The sequence below is a fragment of the Peromyscus californicus genome, unplaced genomic scaffold (assembly GCF_007827085.1).
Source record: "Peromyscus californicus insignis strain IS unplaced genomic scaffold, ASM782708v3 Scaffold_7__1_contigs__length_154581171, whole genome shotgun sequence".
NCBI classification, from domain to species: Eukaryota; Metazoa; Chordata; class Mammalia; order Rodentia; family Cricetidae; genus Peromyscus; species Peromyscus californicus.
Genome location: NW_026294595.1, coordinates 44842378 through 44859702, shown reverse-complemented (window position 1 = coordinate 44859702; position 17325 = coordinate 44842378). Strand labels below are relative to the sequence as shown.

The following is a 17325-nucleotide window of genomic DNA, read 5'->3' as shown; positions in this document are numbered from 1 at the left end:
AGGCATGTGCTACAACTGCCTAACCTCTATGTTTAATATTATGGCTGTTCTGTTCTCTGACACCCAGATAAGTTTATTGGGGTGCACATATATGAACCATACTCAGGTCCTAATGATTTTACAGCAAGCACTTTATCTACTGAGTTATTTTCCCAGCCTGACCCAACAGCACACTCAATCTTACTACAATCACGAGCTTCCTCAGGCTCTAGAAGAGAAGGACATTCACCAGTCCTGCAAATAAGCTTTGTGCATTAACAAAACACAGACTCTAGTGATGACCTGAAGAAAGCTGAGTTCTGGTTTGTGGAGTTTCTGAAAATGCAGAAGTACTGAGGAACCAATACTGTGTGCCTTGCTTTGAAATCACAGCAGACAAGGAGGAGCAGGGACAAGAGACTGCCTAGGTACAGGCACCTTTAGTTACAGCATAACACACGTTGTTAGTTTGTCAAACTGGCAAGCAAAGTTTTAGCAAAGATAGATTTATAAATGTTATTAAAATATCTGTAATGTACAGTGAAAACAGGCACACTCATTGTTTAAGACACAACTAGTTCTTTACAGTTTGAACTTTTTACTGTGTCTCCACTGGAACCACAGTTGGTTTCAAAATCCCGTTCTCTCAGCCAACTAAATTTGCTGCCCAGGGTCAGCGCCTTCATGGCCCCAGGACTTCTGCTCCCAGCTCTACCTACAGATTTGCCAGGGTCATTGTTGTTGTTTTTAATTTTCCCAACTTTCTCCTCCTGTCTTGAGGTTGCATTAGGCACTGTGGTGCTTCCTTTTCTTAGCCAAGTCCTTTCCCACAGATTCAAGGGGAAGCCTGGATTCTGTTTTTCCCTCACTCCCCAATGCCCCTGGCCCACTCTGACTGACTTTAAGCCTAGGCAGGGCCCAAGGGCTACAGCTTAACTCTCTTATTCTATCTCTTTTGTCTTTTAGAGACAGAATTACTCTGACCCAAAGCAAGATTTCATAAGAGGAACTTGATTGCAGCAAAAAGGGTCCCCATTTTAGTATGTGGGGCTTACTAAAATTGCCTTGAGCTAGAATTTTAATTTAGAACATGGATATTCTTAGAATAATCTCTGGTGGATCTCATGTGAGGATTTTTTCTTCCTTTGCTTGTTTGTTTTCTGAGATTGGTCCCACTCTTCAGTCTACACTGGCCTGGAACTCACTATATAGCTACCATATAGTCCCAGATGGCTTTGAACTTACAGAAATCCTGCTGCTTCAGACTTCCAAATAGTGGGAGCTACTATGTTCTTATTTGCCCATTCCCTCTCCCTGTGATTACTAGCTCAAACGCCACTTTCTTTAAATATCTGTCCAGGCTTCTTTGTGAGAACGCAAACACTGCCACATTTAACATTTTAACCTATTGCTCCCTTCCCTGTGTTGCCCTAACTCTGTTCAAATTTGTATTTTTTTGTATTAAATACTCAAATTTCACATACTACCTTCATTTTAAATATTTCCTACTCACTATTTAATTTGTTTGTTGACTAAAATGGATGGCTCACGAACAGCATAGATTGGTTTCTGAAGGCTCTGGGAGATGAAAAGTTCAAATCAGAGGGACAGCTTTTCTGGTTCTGCAAGAACTCTCTTCTGGGTGGTAAGTTACGCTCCTGTGGCAGAAAGAATGGCTAAACTCTTAGAACACTTGTTATCTCCTGAAGTTTCTAACTCCCAACTGCATAGACTGAAGTCAGGATTTCAAAGTGTGAACAGTAAAGAAGACACAAACATCTTTGTCCACAGAGGCCTGTTGGAATAGATAGTATATTGTCATTACTAACTTATAAAAGCCTAGAACAGAGTTCAACATCTAGTAGGTGACCAATAAATGGACCCTAGTTAAGTCAAAACTCTCTATATAACCTACCACCTCCTCTCCCTTTTTACAGCCAATAGTACAATTCTGGTTTCTCATTTAATTAGCTAATTAGCCTGCTAATTACATTTCCTGTTCATTCTCTTTAATCTTTTTCCTTTATTGTTGGCTGATTTTCTACCTTAAAGCTGGAAATTACCTTCTTAGAAATTTTCAATGTAAGACGCTACGCAAGGCTCTTTTCAACCCAGGTACCAATCAAATCAAGAATCATCTACTCACATCTCAATGGACTTTGACAGGCTGCTATAAATTTCTAGCACTTAGGGAATGTTTGTTGACATCACAGTTGGAGGTTCTATGTGTGGTAAAAATGATTTATTGTCACTGGATAAGATGAACTATAAAAATGAAAGCACAAACAATACTTGAACAAAAATGGAACTGAAGCCACAGAAGAATGACATATGGCTGATTGACTCAGGAAATATGCTCATTACCAAAATGCCTTTTACCTCCATCTTCAAGTTCTGGGGGAAGGAACTTATCTATCTATATGCAAAGGTTCAAACTCGTCCCACTCTGGGATTGACTCTATGCAGGTTTAAAACTATGATTTCTCTGAATTATAAATAACAATGTTTTATCTTTCCACCAGTATTCTGCTTTTCCTTCATTTATCTTTTTGCCAACCTTACTATGGGAAACAGTGATTTGGAGATCTCATGTTTCTTCCCATCCCCAAATTCTTAGCAGCATCTCTGAGGAGGGCCATCTTGTGGAGTATTAGTTTAAGATGTGCTACATTCATTTATGCTGTAGAATATTTGCTTAATGATGCAAAGATGTGTTGCATTCTTTTATGTTGCATTTGTTTAGCTCTGTAAAGCTGTGTTACTTTGCCTGCCTAAAACACCTGATTGGTCTAATAAAGAGCTGAATGGCCAATATCAGGGCAGGAGAAAGGATAGGAGGGGATGGCATGCAGAAAGACTAAACAGGAGGAGAAATGTAAGGAATAAAGTGAGGAGCAAGAAAAGGAGAAGGAGAGGAGGATGCCAGGGGCCAGCCACTTATCCACACAGGCAGTCACAGAGTAAGAAGGAAAGAAAGATATATAGAATAAAGAATGGTAAAAAGTCCAGAGGCAAAATGTAGTTAAAAAGAAACAGGATAATTTAAATTAGAAAAGCTGTCTAGAAACAAACCAAGTTAAAGCCATGCATTCATAAGTAAGAATAAGTTTCCTGGTATTTATTTGGGAGCTGGGTGGTGGGCCCCCAAAAGCTAAAAAACAAAAACAAAACTGCAGAGGCATCTTTGCATTAGAACCATGATTGTACTTGGAGGGAATACTCAAGAAGGGACCTGGACATCTACAGAGGTTATAGAGAGTTTATATTGCTGACTAGAAATTAAAAAAAAAAATGTGTGTGAGTGGGTGGGGGACAACCACTTCAAAGGTTTGTGTTTCAAAGTCCTGTTTTCTCAACACTCTCATGTGAAGGTTGTTCAGATCAAAATTGAAATAACTGAGTATGTAGAAACTGATGTGAATTAGTTTCATACCATCATAAAAGTGTAAAAATCATAAATTGAATCACTGAAAGTTTGGGGCTATCTACAGCAAGCACAGATGTGTCTAATTTGATGCCTCCCATCCCAGTACTAACTCTGTTTAATCTTACTTATCTTCCAGGTCAGAGGACTGGGTAGACTCTGAGTGGTATGGCCTTGTGTATAATGCTGCTCATGGCAGAAACCTAGCTTGTGCAGCATCAAACATGATTTGTTTGAATGAAGATCCACAGAACATGCATATTTTGGTTATCAACATAAAAGATTGGATGTATTGTATATATTTTAGTTACAATAATTTATTATTTGAAAGAGTCTTTGCCAACTGCAACAATGATTAATAGGTCACACTGTGATGCCAACACATGTGTCACACAAAATAGCATTACAATAGTTAGTAAGGTCTAGAAAAAAATTCAAATTCTTAATGGTATTCCGTAATAAGTACCCAAGAAGATGCCAGCAGCTAAGTGTCCAGTTTTAATAAATTTTAATAAAATTAATGTGTAACTAAGTCTATTCATACATAGACAATGGAAAAGCACAGAGTGTCTATTATAATGGTGAGACATAATGCATTGACAACTGGGAACGTGTGCAAGGACTAGGAACAACAGGAACTTGCACACATACTGGGAAAAATGTAAAACGTGACAGCTGCATTGTAATGAAGTTTGGCAATTTCTTACAAAATCATATTCTGTTAATATTCGATTTAGTCATCATAATCCTTGGGTACACATCTGAATGAGTTGAAAACAGGTTGCTATACAAGTTTGAAAACATATGTTTTCAGCATTTTTTTTTTTTTTTTTTTTTTGGTTTTTCGAGACAGGGTTTCTCTGTGTAGCGTTGCGCCTTTTCTGGAACTCACTTGGTAGCCCAGGCTGGCCTCGAACTCACAGAGATCCGCCTGGCTCTGCCTCCCGAGTGCTGGGATTAAAGGCGTGCGCCACCACCGCCCGGCTGCGCCACCACCGCCCGGCAGCATTTTCTTAAACAACTCCCAAACTTAGAAGCAATTTGAACAGATGAATGAATATACTATAATATGTAAAGAAATCATCTACAATCTCTCTCTCTCTCTCTCTCTCTCTCTCTCTCTCTCTCTCTCTCTCTCTCTCTGTCACACACACACACACACACACACACACACACACACACACACACACACACACAAGAAGTTAATATAAAACATCTACATATGGTATGACCCAAATTACATAGCAATATGTAAGAGGCAAAATTATGGAGTCAAAAAAAATTTGTAACTTGCCAGAATATTAGCAAAGAAAGGGAGGGACATATAAGGGGAACAGAAGATTTAGGGTGGTGCATACACACAATAGTGGTGAAAATTTGTCATTATACAGTTCTCAACACCTACAGAATAGACATACTAGCAGGGAACCATTGTTTAATGATGGCCTTTAGAATGTGTCTATATTGAGTCATCAGTTATAACAAATTATTACACAAATACAGGATGTCAATAACAGTGGAAGCTGTATGTGTTGGGAGAGATTGTACACAGAGATCCTCTGTATTTTCAAATGAATTTTTTTGCAAACACGAAACTGTCCTAAATAAAAGATACCCTGTGTAAAGAAGGATACAAAAAAAAAGAAAGAAAGAGAGAAAAATCACAGAATCTGGAAAAGCAGACAGAACCAAGATAAGGTAAAAGTATTGCTAAGATAAAACAACAACAATGTCTAACCTGTGATGAGGACATTTTCTGCCATCTTGCATTATAATACCACTGGGCATCCCAGTGGACTGTTGGTATTACTAAAGTGGAACAGAGTGTTTAGGTTCCGAGTAAATTCAATCAGGGTTTGCATTAGGTCCCATGGCACTGAAACTTTTATCATTTTTTTTTAATGACTACAAAGATAACAGACTGAAGACTCACCTACAATAACTTACATGTTGAAGTGAATCTGGAAAGAACACAACTATGACAGACTGTGGAGTATCTACCTCGCCTTTAGAGGACATTGGTCTGTTGTAAACTTTATGGAGCCCAGGGATGACAGATTTCGTCAGCACTAATCTGTGCCCCTGTTCCCTCTAGAGGAGGACTGCTTTAGCACTGTGATGAGGATGGATAAAGGAGGAAGTACTACACTTGAATTCTTTGTGACAAGATCAGGAATATGAGCAATATTTAGGTAAAACTAACTTTACCCAAAAGTAAGACTCAAAGTATTTTTGTTTAATCAAATTCTTTAAGTCAAGACTCCTATCATAAGAGTACATTAAAAGCAGAAAAACCTGTGAAGTGTTCTAACAAGAAAATGTCAACTGCTCAACAGGACTCAGCCACTTATTATTTACAGGCACACTAAGGTTAATGGTGTCTGCCAGCCCTGGAGCTTCTCAGTGGTGCTGGTTGACTGTTCTTGTGAGCAGCCTCCTGGGTGTCACATGGAAATATCATCACAGTCCCTCCTACTGGTGGCTCAAGTCCAAAGTGGCCAGATTAGTTCTCTGCAATGATGCTATTGTCACCTTGCCATCCTAATTGAAATGTGAAGGTAGTATCTGCTAAGTAATGACTTTGGAACCCACTGCACATGAACAATAAGCACCAGGAAAAGCGAACTCAGTGAAAGCAAATTCTAAACATCTTAATATTCCTCATGCATTTTTATGCCACTGCTTCACTCACTTTTGAAGAACACAAAACCAAAGATTGGAATCAGCTGTTACCTATGATGAAGATTTCCCAATTCTTCTGAGAGTAGAGACACTTTTTTCACACAACCCTTCCTCCACTGCTGGACTCAGCAACCCTTGAAGTTGTTTTAGTAGATCTAAGAGGAAGAAAAACACATAAGGAATGTTAACACTCGGCTGTATGTTGTTCAGATTTTCTTTTTGCCATTGAATGCGTTTCCCACATATCTTATATCAAGCTGCTATACCAAATTTTGCATTTGGAAAACATTTATAAAGGTCTTTTCTTTCTTTACATAATTTATGACTGAACAGTCCATCTTTAGGGGATGTTGTCTTTACTTGGTACATACTCATTTAAACTATTTTCAACAATGATTTTCCTATTAGGGGATTTCGCTAATAATACCAAGGGTTTTTACAGAAGTAGAAGATTGTCAGGCATACACAGTACTTATCTGTGGCTTTCCTAAAACTGCTTTGTCACTTTATTCATCTATGAGATGGACTAACACATTTTGGTGCCAAAAATCTATTTTTTTTCTGACCTAAAAATCTCTAGTGGAATCCTAAGCACTCCATCAAGCCTGCAATATTGTTGACCTGAGGGAGTGAAACATTGTTCCTCCAGCAACATGCTCTATAAGATAGTCCTTCATATCAACACAAGTTCCATGTGTCCCTTTTTGGAACTAGCAAAAACTAAGCTAGCTATGGCTGTCAATCACCATCTATTCAAATGGTATTTGATGAATCCATTTTCCACAAGCTATTCTTGGAAAGCCTCTTACGCTGCCTGCAAATAGACAACATTGCTTTGTGACATTCCTCAAGCATTCTAGCCAAACCTCTCTTTACAGCCTTAAATATTTATGCCATGGAAAATGTGTCTTAGAAAGACTTGCGCTGGAACATCCAGTTGTGTAGCTCAAAATCTTACAAACTGTTGTGTTTACATCACCACCCACAGTGTTGTATGAATGCAAAGGGACACCAAATCATAGCTATGCAGAAACCTGGAGATGTTAGGATGCCCAGGCTGTTTCCTAATCTAAAAGCATGCCAGCTAATCTCCTTGGCTTATCAAATGATCTGTTTGTGAGATATGAGTTTTGTTGGTCTACTAAGAATCATTTACACATATAATTGGGACTCTCGCAGAAAATCAGTGGAGACTCAAAAAGGCAAACCCAAAAACCCAATGTGAGTTTACAGAATCAGGCGTCTGTAATACTATAGCTTTTCATCACTGGTACCATTATTTTTAACATGAGTAATGAATTTCTTGTTCCATAATAATCAAACTAGTCATCTATAATTTTGATAAACCTAAAAACCCATAAGTTGAATGAAATAAACCAGGCACATTTTTTTGAAGACCATATACTCTTTGGTTATATTTATGAACTTGTAGGAAAGGTAAAAATAGGCTCTGATAATATGGAGAACCATGACTACACAGAGGTGCATCATAAGGGAACTTTTGGTAACTGCATCTTGATCAGGATACTGATCACACACTCATCTACTAGGCAAAACTCATTGAACTATGCCTTTAAAGCTGCACATCTTATCGTAATTAGTGTATATCTTGATTAAAATCCAATAAGTCTCATAGGTATTTCTTAATTTTTAGAAAGATTGAGTCAAGGCTCCTGTAAGAAGGAATATTTACTCTTTTCTTGGCCAGTGGATTGAATTTTTCATTGTTCCATTTTTTTTTCCACATAAGAGTTATGTATGAAAGAAATAATCCACAATGACCTTGATAGTGTGTTCTAAGAAAAGTAGTGGGTAACAGAGGAGAAGCAACCTACCTACAAAGCTTAGCTTATTGTGGTAAATAGACAATTGAAATATGAAAACCAGAAAAAAAAAGGATTATGGTCATTACTGAAATAAGATCTATGTTTAGCTAAGCTTAGTCCACACTAAACTAGAGAAATCCACTTTCTTTAAAAATCACAAGATAACCTGTGAAGACACTCATATTCAGCAAGCAAGTAAAAGCTGATGGAGTACTCAGACCAATGAAAACCACAGCATTTTTCTATTGAACTAAGCCAGCACATTCCCAAATTTAAAAAAATCCAGACAGCAACTATTTTAAAGACAAAACTGGCTCAGCCATTGGAGAGCATTTTTGTTGTTGTTGTTTTCTTAAACATAATTTAGGTCTCTTATACATTCAGGCAGTTTACATACAGCTGTCCAGGAGGATAAAATGGTGTTAAGTGACCTTCTCTCCCATGAGCAAAGGCCAGCTGGGAAGACAGGTGTATCACTTCTGGTAAAGTCGCTGCCAGTGAGGGACAGACATGCACTCTTAACAAACAGAAGCATGCATATTGCTGACAAATCCAAGCTGTGACAGGTAGCGACGGCCATAGGAAATACATTGACAGATAAACTAATCTGACATCAGACCCTCTCAGGTAAACATGGCTCTCTCACCACCATCCACCCCAGCACTTCGAAATGAAATCCCTTGGTGACAATGCCCCCCTTTTAAAGCAAGTGAAAAATTTCCATAGGCTGCCTAGGATTGCAAATCCTCTCAGTCCCTTTTGGGTTTTTAACCAATTTACTTAAAATTCTTGCTAAGAGGGAGGTGTCATTATAAGATTAAAGAGATGAAATTAAGTACGCCAAAATTAAGTATGAACCATGTAATTAAGTTACTAAATCTCTAATCCTGGGGGAAGTAGTCTTACACTTTAATATCTAAAGGAAAAAAACAACATAATATTTGAAAGAATGAGTGAAGAAACAGCAAAGTAATAAATCTAGTTTAAAAATTGTATTTTGTAAGAATTCTGCCATGGATAATAAACGTTCTATATTAAGTCAACTAACACCCTTAACATTGCCTTCTCTCTGATCTCTATTTGTTATCCCAAGCTCTGGTCAGAAAACACAGGTTTTGTCCAACATTATTTTGGCAAGATAGAAATGACCACTTGAAAGAGCTGGAGAGATGGCTCAGAGGTTTAAGAACATTTGCTGCTTTTTCAGATGACTGCAGTTCAGTTCCCAGCACCCACATAGTGGCTGGCAAAGCCTGTAACTACATCTCCAAGAAATACGTTGCCCTCTTCTGGTTTTTATAAACAAGAGCCCCAGTGCAAGTACACATGTGAGTTCTGTGCTCAAATATGTGCACACACAAACACACAGATAAAGATAAATAAATCTTTAAAAATATTAAAATGGCCACTTGAATTAAAAATTCCTGGTATTCTAGACAACTCTTCAATGTAACAGTCATTGCACAGCCTGGGAAAACTGGCCTAAAAATGTAGAAAGACATTTGACTTTCTCAAACTGGTCAGTGACAAGCTGATAGAAATATTTTGTATAGGTTTCACATATTTAATATTTAATAAAGATACATCATTTGGAAACCATTTTTAAAGAATCAGATATTGTAGTACATGATTGTAGTTCTGGAACTTAGAGGAACTGGAGGCAGGAGAATCAAGAATTCAATGTAAGCCTTGGTTTCAAAAGTCCATTCAAGGTCAAAGTGGGATGGAGGAGATGTTACCTTAAAACAAAACAAAACCTTGTGTACAACGAAATATTTAATGACTAGAAGAGAAGAAATACTTAATGATTTAATGATTAACAGAATGTTTTTGAGCATTTTCATGTTTGTTTTATTCTCTCAATTTCTATTTTTTGTACTACTTAAACACTTTACTATTTTTAATTTCTATTATTTCTAACAACAAGCTACCCGTGTTTCCTGGTTGTACTTTGATATTGATATTTTCATGTATATAGCCTTTTGAAAATACTATAAAGAAATTATTGTGTTGAGGTTATAAAATGTGAGCAATTTCACAAACACAGACACTTAAGACTTCTCAATCTCAATCCACCAAATACATAATTATGATAGAAAATTTAATAAGATTTCTTATGGTTCTCACATGGCAACAGCTTTCTTTCCTTAAGTTCCAAAAATGTCTCATCATGACCTTTTGTCTTCAGGGCTAATCTCCAATACCACATGCCTTTCCTATATGTCCTTTGAGCAAATTTTAAGCAGGTCAAATGTGATGAACCCATTAAATATTTTTAAAAATCTGCATAAAAGAACTCAAACATTTAGAAACAGAAATAAAAATCATTCCAACTAGAGATGGAGGATTTGCCTTAATTTTTCCATATCTTTAGGATTTAGAGATGATATTCATGGCATATGGATAGTAAGAGACGTTCTGAAATCTTAGATTTAGCTCTGACTTAGTGGTATTCATTTTCTTTCTGCAAGGTCCTAGGGGGCACATCCTTTTCTCTAAAATAACTGATAGCCCTAAAATTAATGAAGACAGAGAGGAAAACAAATCCTAAAACATTTTCATGGGCTATGACAACTGTATACATAAGCTGATGAGGTATGTTGGTTGAGCACTCAATTTTCCAAAGAAGTCAGAGTAACTAGGACATGTTTCATTAACATTAGCTGAGCACTTGACTTGAGATAATAACATACGATAAAGTAGTATTTACACTGCTTGGATTTTAGTTACAGATTTCATTAAGTACATGCTTGCTTTTGTTATGATTTGTGTTTACTAATATTTCCCTTAATGTTGCCTGGGTAGCTGTGGAAATTTCTCATCCATAAATGGAACACACAGTGGGTATGCTATAACTGCTCTCTACTTGTAAAAGATGAAAGGCAGAGAGAGAGAGAGAGAGAGAGAGAGAGAGAGAGAGAGAGAGAGAGAGAGAGAAGGATAGGTACAAAGAAAGGAAGGAAGAAAGGATGGATATAAGGAAGGAAGAAAGGTAGGTTATACATCTATTGAAGCCTCGATTCCTTACTTAGGTGTGTGCCATTAGACAAACGTTTTCCTGAATAAGGATCTCATGACACTTGTCTCAGCCATCTAGTTAATATGAATGGTATTGATATCTAAGAGGGTGACATCTTTCTTTAAGGACTAGATGGTCCTTGGGTGTATTTCTATAAACTTCCAGATCAGTTCTGAAGGGAGAGCTGGATTTTTTTGGTTTTTGTTTTTGTTTTTTTTTCAAGCAGGAACAATTTCACAGGGATACAGAGGTCATAGCTTTTAAGAGGGCTGGGAATTCTAACTATATTGAAGCTTTATGAAAGACTTTGGAATGCACCAAAAGAACACCGGGCTTCTACATTGAAAAATGAGGCAGAATCTAATCTACCTTATTATCACATCCCATGAAGGACTGATTGAGAACTCCTTTACTATTCTGTAAATTATACATAACATGTAGCAATTAAAGTAAAACTTGGGCTGGAGAGATGGCTCAGCCATTAAAGGCTAGGCTCACAATCAAAAATGAAGTCAAACTTACCCAAAGACACATAAGATCCTTCCTCTGGAAGGGCAGTTGTTTTTTTCTGACATCTCCAACTTCAGGTAGGATACCTGACATTATATCTACTTTTAGACTCATTCTAAGACCTTTTCCTTCCTTATTCTTTGATGATTTTAGGCCATAGATCATTTTTTTTTGACATGGCTTTAATTGGAATATAATTATATCTCTTTCTCATTCTAGTCTCTCCTAGGTGACCTCCCTTGAGCCTCTCCCATGTCCCCCATTATCAATTTGGCAGTATATATATATATATATATATATATATATATATATATATATATATATATATATATATATATATATATATACACATATATATACATACATATATGTATATATACATATATATGAACATATACATATATACATACATATATGTATATATACATGTATATATACATATACATCTATTGAAGCCTCGATTCCTTACTTAGGTGTGTGCCATTAGACAAACGTTTTCCTGAATAAGGATCTCATGACACTTGTCTCAGCCATCCAGTTAATATGAATGGTATACATATATATATGAATGTGTTTGCACAAATACAATCTGTTCAGTTACTTTTCATTATTTGTGTGTAGCCTTTTCCCCTCCCCCACTACTTTTTATTTTTCATGCAACCTACCCTGGCATGAGACCTTGAACCCACACCCTTCACTTCCACAGTCCTGATACTACAGGTGTGCAGCACCCTTCCCAGATACATACAAAGTTTCACTTAAACTTTTCTAATCTAACTTTATGACATGCATATTACTTTTGAGTTTCATATTATGTTTTAAATTTACTTCCTAATAACTTTGTAAATTTTTAATCTTTTAATATATATTCTACAATCTTGAATTGGTCCCCTTTGAAATTTACCTTTTAGCCGGACGGTGGTGGCGCACGCCTTTAATCCCAGCACTCGGGAGGCAGAGCCAGGCGGATCTCTGTGAGTTTGAGGCCAGCCTGGTCTCCAAAGCGAGTTCCAGGAAAGGCGCAAAGCTACACAGAGAAACCCTGTCTCGAAAAACCAAAAAAAAAAAAAAAAAAAAAAAGAAATTTACCTTTTACTTTTATATGTTTAAATTTGCCATAGTCATTTAACTACATACTATTGCATGTACTTAGCATTTCTATTTATAATCATTTTGACCCTAAAGCATATGAATAGAGATAGAAATGCCAAGGATGAGATTATGAGAGGCTCTACTAAACAGCAGACTTGCAATAATACAGCACATTGAGTTATAATTTTATTTAATAAAAGGTATGAACACAAGGCATTTATACTTGACTTTATGTTTATATATTCAAAAAATGTTGTAAGAAAAATGATTTAACACTGGTATTCAATGGAAAAAAAATTTTAATCCTTAAAGACAGTAGTAGGACAGGCCCCTAGGGTTGAGGAAATTGGCTCAAACCAGTTTCCAAGGCATGTACACAACATACTTCCTTATGAGTCAACCTGGAGTCTGTCTGAGGGTCTAACAACAGGCACTGTCAGAGTTCCTGGTTGCTGTCAGAGTTCGTGATCATGCCCGGCCAATGAAGGATGATCACGCAATGCCACCAGATTGGGACACAGCTTGGGTGCTGGGAGGAGTGTATATAAAGTCTTACCCATTATTGAGTAAATGAGTTTGCTGTTTGCCTTCAACTGACTCCTGATGTCTGTGTCGTTGATGCCATGCCTTCTCATCCTCTCCCACAAGGGAGCCATTAGGATCCAGCAACAAAAGACTGCCTTCATTGGACAAGTTTGAGAAACACTGGTGAAGAATATTAACAGTCTGCATTTATGAAAATTAATTCTCTAGAATATTAAACTATGATGTCCTAAAACAATTAAGCCACTCAATCTTCACTATCATTGTTAATTATTATTGTTATTGATATTATTATTATTATTATTATTATTATTATTATTATTAAGATAGGGTCCTTATAAATAGCCCAGACCTACCTTGGGTTCAACATTTATCCTGACTATCATGGAACTGGCTATGGCTCTCCTACTTCAGCCCCTAGAATGCTGGTATTAAAGCTTTTGCCTCCACTCTCTGTTCATTCCTATCATCTTTAATTCATACTGCCTTCCCATATATCACATAATACAAGACTGAAGGAGGCTCAGAATAGACGTCATTATTCTGAAAACCCAGCCCTAATGGAGCTTTGTAAGCTCTCCTGTACAGCTGTAAATGCCCTTCATCTATTCAGGCTTCCATATATTATTAATTTGAATTTGGTAACAGAGTCAGGCAAAGAGATTTTTATTTTAAAAGGACTACAAGGGAAGATGGATTTATGCTGCATTCTACTTTCTAAAACAAACAACAACATGCACTTATCTCTTGAGACAATAGCTATTAGGTTGGAAGAGTTAGTTAAAAACATCTGTTTTCTGCCTACTATTCACTTAAAAGAGTTGGTTGTGGATCTGCATCACAAAGCTGTGTGTGTTGAGAAGATTCTGTAGGGTATGTGTGCCACAGAGTACTTGCTTTAGTGGCAGAGAAAGAAATATCAAACACATGGCAAACCTTTACCAGAAAACAAGTGAAGATGTTTCCAGGTTTGATCAACAACTGCTTAGGAGGTTCTCTTCTGGGAGATGATATTCCTCAGGTCAGAAAAGAATTTATTCTCAGCAGTTAGTGGAGTAGCAAAGTATCCATCATTCCTTTTCATTCATCACTAGTGCTTGCTCACAGTATCGGGCACGTAAGCAAGACTCAGAGATACTCTGACTAACCTGACTGGATTCAGACAGCAGGCTTATGTTGAAAGATTTTGAAAAATTGAGCTCATTGATACTGTGTGCAGCTTTATGAAAGGAAAAACATTCCTGCCTTCATTTAGTTTTAACCAGGGAACATTATTTAAGCTAGAGCACAGATACATATTAGTATCACATTTAATATTTTGTTTTTATTTTAGTGTATGGAAACAGACAAACCAATAAATACACACTAATCTTTTATTCCACTGTAGATATTTGTTATGCAGTGGAATATTTCTATGTGAAAACAAGGCTCTTGTTTTCAATTTCTTTTACTTCATGTTCTCTACCATACTTAAGTAGCAAAGAATAATTCTGCTATGCCTCAGGGTAAGGTTGATTCAGAAAAACTAAAGAACCAGATTTTTGGCTTTGAGCAATTAATTTGACCTTTGCAAACCAACAGTCTTACCACCATGGCTTGAACTGAAAGGACCTCTAGCTCCAGATAAAAACATTCCCAAGGAGCCAAATCTCAGAGCACCTGGAAGAATTGTTTAGTCAACAAAGAAAGTGGAAAAAGGAAGTGTGCGTAGCAGTTTCCATGAAGAACAGAAGGAAGAGAAATAGAAAAAGGTGACTAGAAGCCAAAGAGAATGTAGATAAGAGTGGCCTTGTGCTCAAAATCTTCTTTGGAGTTAAAACTGACTGTGGACTTAGAGAACAGAAACTTCTGCAAACACTTAACAACTTTCACTGAGGACACAGCTTCCACCTACTCTGAAACTTGAGAGGAAAAACAAACAAGCAAACAAAAAACATTGTGGTTCACCTTTGTCAAACTAGACAATAGGTAGAATAATCATCAAAGTGGTCTAGAGAAGGACAGAGATGCTCTCCAAGCTTCTGTGTCTCCCCCAGGCAAGAGGGAGCAGAGTTTCCCACAACCACTGCTGGGGAACAAAGATGAGCTATGAGTAGAGGATCTGCAAACTCCAGTTTGAAATGAGTTGATTCCAAAGCTGAACAAAGTCACACCCAAGGGCGTGCTATCTTCCTAAAACTAAAGGGTTGGTTAGAAGAAAAGCAAAGTAGATCTGGAAGGAAGTTATAAGATTACATGTCTCATTTCCTCTTTAACAACTGGTGGAACAGACTCAGTCACTGAGTTAAAGCTAACCAATATTTTATTGCTTAGGTGGGGAAAGAAAAGAAAATCCCTTCATGTTCTCCTTTTTTATATTCAGTATTTGTTCTTGATTCCCTTACTCACTTAGTAATAATTAACTAAAATGTGAAGAACCCTTGTGTTTCAGAAATACGAATGATTGAAAAAACAAGATCAGAAATCAGCTTAACTTTATAATTATTAAAGCAAACCCCTTTGTGTGAACATACTATCATAAACTTCTTACACTGCACATTTAAAACAAAACAAAAACAAAAACAAAACTTGCTGAATGTGTCAGTCTTGAAGAAAATGTTTAGGAGAGCACTATTACTTTACTTATTGTGCTGGCTAGAATTATTTTTCTGTCAGCTTGATATACACTAGGGTTATCTCAGAAGAGGAACATCAGCTGAGAAAATGCCTCCATCAAATTGCCTGTAGGCAATCTATGGGGCATTTTCTTGACTAATGATTGTTGCAGGCCTAGGCCTGGGTACAGTGCCACCTCTGGGCAGATTATCCTGACTAGTATAAGCAGGCGGGCTGAGCTAGCCTTGGAGAGTAAGCCAGTCAGCAGCATTCCTCGAGGAACTCTTCTTCGTCCCTGCCTCCAGGTTTCTTCCTTGATTTCTTGCCTTGGCTTCCCCTGATGATGGACTGTAACCTGTAAACAAGCCTTGCCAAATAAACACTTTCCTATCGACGTTGCTTTTGTTCATGGTGTTTTATCACAGCAACAGAAAGCAAATTAAGATGCCTATCCTCTGGGTATCTCATGGAAAAGCAGATTTTCACAGTTCGGCTGATCTGTTTTGTATATAGTCTATATAACCTCTTTTCTTGTTCTGTGCTAACCTGCACAGCACCCGAGTCATAATAAAACATAAACACTGTTCAAAACAAGAGAGAGACTTATTAAAGGTAACACATTGTTAGTTGTTGGAAGTGTGTTTCGTTGTGTTCTGTTAGTCCCCTGGAATGACATGGTTGGACAGACTGATGGACTCAAGCCTGATGAGTCAATGGAATGTGTTTGAGGAGAAATAGTATCTTTAAAATGTCAAATAGTTGCTACAACTGCCCATTCTTTAAAACTATTAGACACCATGCCACATTGACAAATGGGTCTAATAGTTTCTGTGCTGCAGTCATCACAGCAGAATTGGTAATGCATTCTTATTCTGTTAGACAGGCACTTCTGGTGACATTATGTGCACATAAAATGGTCTGGTAACTTACGACTGATATAAAACTAAAGCAATATATCCCAAACTTAGGGAAAATGTTTCTTTCCAACTCACTTTCACACTATTATGGCTTCTTACTGTATTGCCCTTCCTCATCTTTCACCCAATCCTACCATTTCACTCTTAGGTTTCTTAAACTTACAATTCAGGCATTGTTAAAGACACAGGAGCAGCTGTTCTGTGTATCAGTCACTGCTCAGTTGGAGCAACATATGCACATCCAGGTTCAAGATGGACATACAGGGCAGACTCTGAGTATGTGCCACATTATCCTGAAGATGCTACTTCCTCATGCATTTCTAGTTGGACTTGTCATTCTGACTTTGATTGGGTTTGTTTAGTTTTGACTTTTAGCAAACAGCAAAATTTACTTCTCCCATTTCAACAGTCTGGAAATCCAAGATGAATTCATGGCAGATTTAGTGTTTGGTGACGGTTTCTGATTTACAGACAGCATGTTCTTGCTGCTGTGCCACCACATGACCACTATGTCCTTTAAGTCACTTTCAATTTATATCCTCCTTATCCTTTGTCCAAAGGTTAAACTGTCAAGCTCTTTCCTACATAGAAGGATTTAAGTCATTCCAACATTCAAAAGCACAAATTCTTCTAAGTGGGAGGGATTTCAAACATAAAGAGACCTGCCAAAGCCTTAGCTCTTACCCATTACTTTGAGTGTGGCAATTGGAATCTTTGATAACTTTTAAAGCTTGAATA

The 17325-nt window shown here is 37.2% G+C and overlaps 1 protein-coding gene across 17 annotated transcripts in view; it reads right to left on the bottom strand.

The window, feature by feature from the left end:
- B3galt1 (beta-1,3-galactosyltransferase 1) overlaps positions 1-17325 on the bottom strand; it is a 568919-nt gene that overhangs the window by 375794 nt on the left and 175800 nt on the right. For all 17 annotated transcript variants that reach the window (XR_008215368.1, XM_052725885.1, XM_052725873.1 and 14 more), the window contains exon 2: positions 6137-6240. The gene's annotated coding sequence lies outside the window, so the exon portion shown is untranslated. The remainder of the gene's footprint in view (positions 1-6136; positions 6241-17325) is intronic.